Source organism: Scyliorhinus canicula, chromosome 21 (genome assembly GCF_902713615.1).
Source record: "Scyliorhinus canicula chromosome 21, sScyCan1.1, whole genome shotgun sequence".
Taxonomy (NCBI): Eukaryota; Metazoa; Chordata; class Chondrichthyes; order Carcharhiniformes; family Scyliorhinidae; genus Scyliorhinus; species Scyliorhinus canicula.
The window spans coordinates 62,276,216-62,286,886 of NC_052166.1; the positions used below are offsets into that span (position 1 = coordinate 62,276,216).

The following is a 10,671-nucleotide window of genomic DNA, read 5'->3' on the forward strand; positions in this document are numbered from 1 at the left end:
AATTTGTATTTTTAGATCATGTGTGCTTATGGAACTTACATGTTTAGCACCATATAAAATGCAGCTGGATTCAAGGCTGTATGATTCTGAGCATTTGAACAATAATGGTTGATGGGACAATTGGACCGTTCCTCATTTTTGACGATAATAATAAACATTAAAAACAAAATAATAGGATTTCAAATCAGATTATTTTTAGGCAGTCCCATTCACTTTCACATGGACATTTGTTTTTAACAAATAACTGATACATTCAGTCTTTACAAGCCAGTTAGTCAATACAACTTCCCCATCATCCTCAAAAACAGGAAGGCGAGTAACCAAAAAGAACTGCACAATTGTGTTTCTGCAACAGAATTATCAGCTTTATGCACACATGCAAAATTGATAACCCAGTAACACACTGCCAAGAAAAATGCACTGCTGTGACCTCCAGATGTACTTTTTACTTCCACTAGAAATATTGGACCCAAACCTGTGGCATTATGCCCATACCCATTACATACAAAACGAGAGAGAAAATATTGGTAAATTGAAACTACCATGACTCACAAGCAAATTTTGACACCATGTCACAGCAGGGTTATCCAAGCTTTGTTCTTTGTCATCTACTTAAAAGGTATTGTGAAAGCCTTGGAGGTCACACCTAAAGATTAAGTATCAGTTCCATTCATTTCTGCATCTCAAACTGCTGACACCAACGTCTCAATGCTCCGATTCACAATTTATTCAAAAGGGAAACCACATAAAGGAGATTCCGATCTTGTCCCGCCGCATCAATATTACAGAGTAACTTGGAGAATGCAGATTAAATATGGTTACATGTTTAAGAACACATACAGCCAAGTTCACCCAATATTTTCATTCTAAAATTACAGAACTGACCTACCAGAGAGAAAATGCCCAATTAGATATGCCCCATACAAACTAGATGACAAGCATAATTGAAAGCCTCAGTAATGTACTGGCAAATGGTACAAGTTAAATTTGCACAGGTTTCATTTTACAGTAGCGCTATGACATGGTTGTTAAACGAAAATATTTTAGCCGTAACAAGTCACGTAATATAAAATCTATAATAAATCTAGGCGTCACTTTGTAAAGTCATCTTACTATTTAGACATGCTAAAAAGGGGTGTACGGCTGAAATACATGCACCGAAATGTACAGTTGATTTAAATAATATCTGCAAAAATACGAATCATGTCTAACGCAATGAATCTCAACAAACGAGTACAGTTCCTGCATCTATCTGAAGGTATTGGCGATGGTCCATTCCCCGCAATAAAAACGCAAGTATTATGCAGAAAGCGCATCGACAGATCAGCGAGTGTTAACTGTGACTTTTCCCCCCTCCAAAAAAAAGCATTTATTACATGTTACTATTCAATAGAGGATTGAGACGCTTGCAAATATTTAAGAATATATGGGGGGGGGGGGGATGCCTGCATCAAATTTGCACTGCTGAGATGATTCGCGAGCTGCTCATGCCCCAGCATGGAAATCGGGGGGGGTGGGTAATTTCTGCAACCAAAAAAAAAAGGTGGAAAATAGGGAAGGCTGCAGAAATTGCAGGGATCTTTAAAACAGTAGCGACCCCCCCCCCCCCCCCCCACCCCCCCACCCCCCAATCCCATCATCAGCCTTGCAGTCTGTGCGAGAAGGGGGCGGTTGGGTTGCTGCAGAGGGAAGTTTGGCTGAAGTTCTTGTGATTCCTCTGCAAACTTCCCAGGCTTGAAGCGCCCGCGCGCTCCGAGGATGCCCACCCGGGGACGCCCACTGGGCAGCGCAGTCCCGTCCGGCCCGCCGGCCGTCGCTAGGCGATTGCCCGGCAACTCCCGGCCTTCGCACTGCGGGCGCTCGGTCCCAGTTAACCCCCCTCACCTCGCAGGCCTGTTCGAATCATTCGGGGTTGGGGGGGTGAAACTCTTTTACCCGCACTTTATCTCCATTGAGCGGCGATCCCCGCAGTGTCTCTTTCTTTTCTTTCACACTCTCTCTCTCTCTCGGCGCCGGAGAAACAAGCGCAGCTCTCCCACCGCACCGGAAATCAGCCCGCTTGGCAACGGAAGTGACGTCCCCGCCGGCCACGCGGTATCCCGGCAACCGGCCCCGCCCGCTGGTAAACAAAGCCAGGCGCCTGTTCCAGGGGCGCTGCCCCGCGCCCAGGAACCCAGGAGCAGCAGCAGCTTCACTAGCTCATGGCTGATCTTCTGCCTCCATGCCATTTAATAATAATAACAATATTTTATTAGTGTCACAAATAGGCTGACACTGCAATAAAGTTACTGTGAAAAGCCCCTAGTCGCCATATTCCGGCGCCTGTTCGGGTACATAGAGGGAGAATTCAAGAATGTCCAATTCACCTAACGAGCACGGCTCTCGGGACTTGTAGGAGGAAACCGGGGCACCCGGAGGAAACCCACGCAGACACGGGGAGAACTCGACGACTCCACAATGACGGTGACCCAAGCCGGGAATTGAACTCGGGATCCTAGTGCTGTCAAACAACAGTGCGAACTACTGTGCTGCATTGCCGAATCATAGGGTTCCTACAGTGCAGAAGGAGGCCATTTGGCCCATCGTGTCGACGATGACCCCCCCCCTCCCGAAAGAGCACACCCGACCCAATTTATGCACGGGGAGGGCTCGTTGGATTCCATCGGAATCCCGATATTGGGCCACCGTTCAGAGCGGGTGGACAGATACCGAGGTCCTGCAGCGCGGCACCTCTCCCCCCCACAACGGGTTAAAGGGAAATGGGCAACAGGAGGGGAGGTGGATTTGAAACCACGGAGAGATCAGCCATGATCTGATTGAAAGGCGGAGCAAACTCGAAGGGCTGAACTGCCTACTTCTGCTCCTAATGTCTATGTTCTATGTCCAGCCTGTCCCCGGAAACAAACCTGCATATCCAGGACACTAAGGGGCAATTTAACGTGGCCAACCCACCTAATCCATCCAACTTTGGATTGTGGGGGGAAACCGGAGCATCCAGAGGAAACCCACGCCGACAAGGGGAGAAACTCCACAGTCACCCTAGGTCAGAATTGAACCCAGGTCCTTGGCATACTCTGAATTCTCCCTCAGTGTAGACGAGCAGGCGTCAGAGTGTGGCAAATAAGGGATTTTCACAGTAACTTCATTGCAGTGTTAATGTAAGCCTACTTGTGACACCACTAAAGATTATTATTAAACAGTGCTAATCACTGTGCCACCATGCCGCCCACTGCACTATCCCCATGTTTCCATTTATTCTGTCATGAGATGTGGCTATCACTGGCAAGGCTGGCATTTGTTGCCCCCAGCCCTGATTTCCCTTGAATCGAGTAACTTGCTATAGCCAATTCAGAAGGTAGTTCAAAATCAACCACATTAAACCTGGAACCCCATGTAGGCCAGGTCAGGTAAGGATGAGATATCCTCCCCATTAGTCACTAGTGAAGCAGATGGATTTTTATGGCAATTGATGATAATTTCAGTCATCCTTACTTAGACTAGCTCTCAATTCCAAATTTCATTAATTGAATACAAATTGCCATCGTCACAGATACCTTTTTGGAAAAGAAGATTCATGAGTGTAGCATTGGAGCAACAGAACAAACAAACCTACACGTATTCCCCCTTTTTCATAGACACTGGAAGTACTTTTCAACATAACAAAAACAAATTTCTAAAATTAAATCATAACAGTGTGTCTATGAGATGCAGTGGTTTGTCCAAACAGTACTGTGGGTGCACCTATAAAGGTTGGCATTGTCCCAGATGATTATAGGCTGCTTTCCCCTTTGAGAGGGAGAAATTACAGGTGGTGATTTAACCAGGTGAGGAACATGGTTGAGACGTGGCTTTCATGAATAACCTCAGCTAATGCAGGAATTGAACCTGCGCTGCTGGCTGTGCTCAGTATCACAAACCAGCTATCTAGCCAAGTGAACTAAACCAGCCCCCAGGTGCTCATGGAATACAGCGATTCAAGAAAACAGCTCACCACTACCCTCTCAAGGGCAATTAGGAATGAGTATTAAATGTTGTCATCACCAGCAATGCTCATATCCTATTGAAGAACAAAGAAAAAAGACACTCTATTCCTATCCACCAGTCATGGAAGGACCTTTCAATGATACTGCTGACCTGTTAGGTATTTGCAGCATTTTTTCTTTTTCTTTCTTTGAATAAACATTTTATTGAGGTATTTGTGGTTTTACAACAACAACAAAATAAACAGTGTACATGAATCTATAAACATAGTGCAAAAGTCTGCTTCCTCCCTTACAAGTCCCTACTCTAAGCTAAACTAACCTCCCCCCCCCCCCCCTTCTGCTGACGATTAAGTTTCCGCGAAGAAGTCGATGAACGGTTGCCACCTCCAGGCAAACCCGAACAGTGACCCTCTCAAGGCGAACTTGATTTTCTCCAAACAGAGAAAGCTAGCCATGTCCGATAGCCATGTCTCCAACTTTGGAGGCTTTGAGTCCCTCCAAGTTAATAAATCCGTCTCCGGGCTCCCAGGGAAGCAGAGGCCAGACGTCTGCCTCTTTCTCCTCCTGGATCTTCTGACACCCCTAAAATCGCCACCTCAGGCCTCGGTGCCACACTTGTTTTTAACACTGTGGACATGACATCCGCAAACCCCTGCCAAAATCCCCAAAGCTTTGGGCATGCCCAGAACATGTGGACATGGTTCACTGGCCCTCACACACACCATGCGCACCTATCTCTTACCCCAAAGAACCTTCTCATCCAGGCCACTGTCATGTGAGCCCGGTGAACGACCTTAAACTGTATCAGGCTGAGTCTGGCACATGTTGTGGACGCGTTGACATTACTCAATGCCTCTGCCCAGACACCATCCTCTATCTCTCCTCCTAACTCCTCTTCCCACTTGCGCTTCAGCTCTTCAGTCTCCGTATCCTCTGACCCCATGAGTTCCTTATAGATGTCAGAGACCTTCCCTTTTCCCACCCTCAGTCTAGAAACTAACCTATCCTGTATCCCCCTTGGTGGTAGGAGCGAAAAGGTTGAGACCTGCTGACGTAGGAAGTCCCGCACCTGCAGGTACCTAAATTAATTTCCCCTCGCCAATCTGAATTTCTCCTCCAGCTCCCTTAAGCTAGGAAAGCTCCCCTCAATAAACATATCCCCCATCCTCTCAATCCCTGCCCTCTGCCATCCCCGAAACCCCCTTCCGTCCTTCCCGGGGCAAACTGGTGATTATTACATATTGGAGACCAGACCGATGCTCCCTCTGCTCCCACATGCTTCCTCCATTGCCCCCAGACTCTCAGTGCCACCACCACCACGGAGCTGGTGGAGTACCGTGCCAGCGGTAACGGCAGAGATCCGTTATCAACGCCCCCAAGCTGGTGCCCTTACATGAAGCCGCCTCCATACGCTCCCATGCCGACCCCTCCCCCAACACCCACTTCCTGATCATGGCTATATTCACCGCCCAATAGTAGTTACTGAAGTTTGGCAGCGCCAGCCCGTCCTCTCCCCGGCTCCGCTCAAGCATCCCCTTTTTTACTCGGGGGGTCTTGCCCACCCATACAACGCCAGTGATCACTTTGTTAAACCGTTTAAAAAAGGACTGCGGAATAAGGATGGGGAGACACTGGAACACAAACAGGAACATTGGGAGGACCGTCATCTTCACCGTCTGCACCCTCCCAGCTAATGACAACGGAAATTGGAAATCATCCTTCATCTGGTCTACTAGTCGGGCCAGATTTAGTTTGTGGAACCGTTCCCATTCCCATGCCAGTTGGATGCCTAGATACCTAAAGCTTCCCTGTACCACTCTAAACGGCAGTTCCCCCAGTCGCCTCTCCTGTCCCCTTGCCTGGATCGCAAACATCTCACTTTTCCCCATATTTAGTTTGTACCCCGAAAACCAGCCAAATTCCTCCAGAATCCTCATGATTTCATCCGTCCCGTCTGCTGGGTCCAAAACATACAGGAGCAGGTCGTCTGCGTAAAGTGAGACTCTGTGTTCCACTCCCCCGCCCCCGGACCAGTCCCTTCCAGCCCCTTGAAGCTCTCAGCAATTGCCAACGGCTCTATGGCTAATGCGAACAAAAGTTGGGAGAGGCGGCATCCCTGTCTCATCCCCGATGCAGCCTAAAATAGTCCGATGTTGTCCCATTCACCACAGGAGCCTGATACAGCAACCTGACCCAGTCAATAAAGCCCCACCCAAATCTGAACCGTCACAGTACCTCCCACAGATATTCGCATTCTACTCGATCAAAAGCCTTCTCTGCGTCCATTGCGACCACTACCTCCACCTCCCTGCCTTCGGGGGGCATCATGATCACATTTAACAAACTTCTTACATTGGCCACCAACTGCCTTCCTTTAACAAACCCCATCTGGTCCTCCTGAATCACGTCCGGAACACAGTCTTCAATCCTAGAGGATAAACATTTGGCCTGCAGTTAGCTGTCCACATTCAATCGGGATATTGCCTGTAGGATCCACACAGCTCCGGGTCTCAATTCAGGATCAGCAAAATCGTGGCCTGTGACATTGTCGGGGAGGGGGGGGAGCACCCGCCTCTCCCTTGCCTCATTGCATGTCCTCATCAACAGCGGCCCCAATATCCGAGAGAACTTTTTACAGAACTCCACTGGGTACCCATCCGGCCCCGGGACTTTAGCCGACTTCATGGCCTTCAGCCCCCCCCGCTCTCTCTTCGAACCCGATCGGGGCCCCCAGCCCTTCTACCAGCTCCCTGTCCACCTTCGGGAAATTCAGCCCCCCTAGGAAGTGCCTCAACCCCTCCGGCCCGGGGGAGGGTTCCGACCCATGCAGCCAACTATTAAACTCCTTAAACACTTTATTCACCCCTGCTGAGTCGCCCACCAGGTTCTCTCCATCCTTTACTCTCCCTATCTCCCTGGCTGCCTCCCTCTTTCTAAGCTGCTGTGCAAGCATTCTGCTGGCCTTCTCTCCATGCTCATAAATCGCCCCCCTCACCTTCCTCAGCTGCTCTACCGCCCTTAACAAGCTGAACTCTGTTTGTAGCCTCCACCGTTCCCTTAGAATCCCTACCTCTGGGGTCACCGCCCTACCCCCCTACCCCCCCCCCCCCCCCCCCCCCCCCCCCCCCCCCCCCCCCCCCCCCATCTGCTCCATGACTCCATGAACCCTTTTAGTTCCTTAGCCATTGCTGGCACCCTGCCTGTTTTTGAGCTTGACTGGTCTAAACCAGGGTCAATAACTGTGTTGAAGTCCCCTCCCATGACCAGCTTATAAAAATCCAAGTCCGGTATCTTCCCCAGCATCCTCTTTATAAACTCCACATCATCCCAATTTGGCATGTACAGATTTACTAGTACCACCGGCACCCCCTCCAATTTCTCACTGACGATAATGTATCGGCCTTCCACATCCGAAACTATTCTTCCCGCCTCAAACACCACTCGCTTGTTGATCAGGATCGCGACCCTCTAGTCTTTGAGTCCATTCCCAAGTGAAAAACCTGTTCGACCCAACCTTTCCTTAACCAAATCTAGTCTGCTATTCTAAGGTGCGTCTCCTGCAGAATTACCACGTCCGCCTTCAGTCCTCTCAAATGCGTGAACACGCGTGCCCTCCTGACTGGCCCATTTAGTCCTCTTACATTCCGGGTGATCAGTCTAGTTGGGGGGGGGGGGGGGGCTCATCGTCCGCCCCCCTTCGCTGATCAACCATCCCCTCTCTTGGGCCAGTCTCCAACCCGTAACCCACGCCTCCACCGGCCCGCCCCCAGGCAGCCTCCGCCCCCAACCTCCTCTCTGCCCCTCAGCAAAAGTCCCTCCCTCGTCAGCAGAACATTTCCACCCCCTTCCCCCCATGGTAACAGCACAAAATAAATCAATCCCTTTGATAAGCCTACCATCTGCTCACCCCCCACTATGTTTCTGTAAGCTAGCCCACCCAGCTAGTTTGGTGGCCCTTGCCCCTGGCGCCAGATATTCACCCACCTATTGTTCCCTCCCCACCCAACCGCCGCTCATACATACATATTCGAATGAAAAACAATCCCAACACAAATGCTCGACAGAGAAAAAAAACCCCCAGCTAAACAAAGAAAAGGTCAAGCAAAAGATCCAGCATCTAGACAAACACACCTCCATCCCCCAACAGTGCAAATGTAAACTTTAACTCACTCAGCTCTGCAACTGGCACAAATCAAAACAGAAGGCATTACAAATAACGTCCGCAAAATGAAAAACAATAAACTTTTTGTTGTAAACATAAATGTTGCAGCAGAGTTCAAAGTTCTCAGTCCAACACCAGTCCTTTCCTTTTCGCAAAGTCCAGCGCTTCCTCAGGCGACCTGAAATTAAAATGTTGCTCCTCGCATGTGACCCAGAGGCGGGCCAGATACAACAGCTTGAACTTCACCTTTTTCTTAAAATGGATCAAACTTATCTGGTTAAACCCCGTTCTTCTCCTGGCCACCTCCGTACTCAGGTCCTGATAGATCCGCAGGATACTCTTGTCGCATTTACAGCTCCGTGCTCTGCTTGGCCCACTGTAAAATACGCTCCTTATCCAAATACCTGTGGAATCTCCCCACTATTGCCCTCAGGGGGGGGTCTCCCATTCACGGCTTCCTCGTGAACGTTCTGTAAGCCCTGTCCACCTCCAAGGGTCAGGGGAATGCCCCATCCTCCAGCAGCTTCTCGAACATGCCCGCTATGTATGCCCCAGCGTCCGCTCCTTCGGACCCCTCCGGGAGCCCAACGATTCTCAAGTTCTGCCTGCGGGACCTATTCTCTCAGTCCTCCACCTTCTCCAGGAGCCTTTTCTGCTGGTCTTTCAGCATCCCCACTTCCATCTCCACCGCAGTTGGATGTTCCTCCTGATCAGCCAGCGCCTTCTCTACTTTGTGGATCGCCCGATCTTGGGCATCCAATCTAAGCTCCAGACGCCCAATTGGCTCTTTAATCGGGTCCAAGCTGTCCCGCTTCTGCTTGGCGAAGCCCTCCTGGATAACTTGCATCAGCTGCTCCGTTGACCGCTGTGTCAACAAGCCAGAGCTCCGGTCATCCGCCATGCTGTCTCCCACTGCAGCTTCAGCCTTCTCTGTTCTTCTGTTTCTGCCTTTGCGAGAACTTCTAGTCCTTCTCTCCACACACCGATGTGGGAATCCAGTACACAATTGCCTCTGTTATCGGTTTTTCAAATCAAGTCCGGTAAAAAATCGGGGGGAAAGGTCCAAAAGTCCCGAGTGGGAGCCACCAAATGTGCGACTTTCTCCTTCATAGCCGCCACTGGACGTTGCAGCATTTTTTCATTTTCAACCATTTCCTGCCACTTAATAACCCTAATAACGCTTTGTTGCATGATGAATGGAAAAGAGGACATGAAACTGGATAAGTGTGAGGTTGTCCATGTTGGTGGGAAAAATGGAAAATAATTGATTATCTAAATGGAATGAAAGTTCAGAGTGCTTGGGTGCAGAGGGATCTGGGTATCCTCGTGCATGAATCTCAGAAACCCAGCATGCAGGTATAGCAGATAATGAGAGGTAAATGGAATTTTGGCCTTTTTAGCTAAAGGGATAGAGAGTATAAAAGTAGGAAGGTGTTGCTGCAACCGTGTAAGGCATTGCTGAGACCTCACCTTGTGAGTATTGTGCTCAGTTTTGGTCCCTTATTTGAGGAGGGGTGTAGTTGCATTCGAGGCAGTTCAGAGGATGTTCACTAGATTGGTTCTAGAGATGAGGGCTATGTCTTATGAAGAAAGACTGAGCACTTTAGGCCTCTACTCTCTCGGGTTTAGAAGATGATAAAAGATATTGACAAAGTAGACGTGGAGCAAATGCTTTCTCTTGCTGGGCAATCTAGAACGAGAAGTCATAGTTTTGGGATAAGGGGTAGCAGATTTAAAACAGAGATGAGGAGAAGTTACTTCTTTCAAAGGGTCGTGAATCTGTGGAATTCACTACCCTATAATGCAGTGGATGCCGGGACTTTGAGTAAATTTAAGGTAGGGTTAGACAGATTTTTAATTTGTAATAGGTTGAAGGATTATGGAGAATGGGGAGGAAAGTGGAGTTGAGGCCGATGGGAGATTAGCCACGATCGTATTGAATGGCAGAGCGGGATCGAGGGGCTGAATGGCCTACTCCTGCTCCTAGTCCTTATGTTCTAAGTGAACACTAAATTATTACATTTAAGTGTAAGAGCATGGCCCTGATTGTAAATCCGAACATTTTACACTGCTTGCACATCATGTACATGAAAAAATTTAATTATTTTTTTAATATATAAATTTACAGTACGCAATACATTTTTTCCTATTAAGGGGCAATTTTGTGTGGCCAATCCACCTACCCTTTTGGTTGTGGGGGTGAAACCCACACAAACACGGGAAGAATGTGCAAACTCCACATGGACAGTGAACCAGAGCCGGGATTGAACCTGGGACCTCGGCACCATGAGGCAGCAATGCTAACCACTGTGCCACCATGCTGCCCCTGAAAATTTTAATTTTAAGTTACTTTTTATTGACATGACTTATTGCTGCATATAAATACAAGTTGTTGTTGTGTAGAATTAGTCGACGATCTGTTCTACAATATGTTGTATCTAATTCACTGGCATCAGCTCAACACAGACACACATCGTGTATTAAAATAGAGGTATCCAAGGGGATTCATTTGTTCAGAAAAAGATC

General features: G+C 48.6%; 1 protein-coding gene across 6 annotated transcripts in view; it reads right to left on the minus strand.

The window, feature by feature from the left end:
- The window catches only part of LOC119955702 (nucleus accumbens-associated protein 2-like), a 114,287-nt gene extending 112,217 nt beyond the window's left edge, over positions 1-2,070 (minus strand). For 2 of the 6 annotated variants that reach the window (XM_038782174.1, XM_038782167.1), the window contains exon 1: positions 1,942-2,070. The gene's annotated coding sequence lies outside the window, so the exon portion shown is untranslated. Of the gene's footprint in view, positions 1-1,935 lie in introns of all 6 variants that reach the window. The other 4 variants (XM_038782171.1, XM_038782172.1, XM_038782169.1 and 1 more) reach the window with 4 other exon arrangements.
- Positions 2,071-10,671: the final 8,601 nt, after the last annotated feature.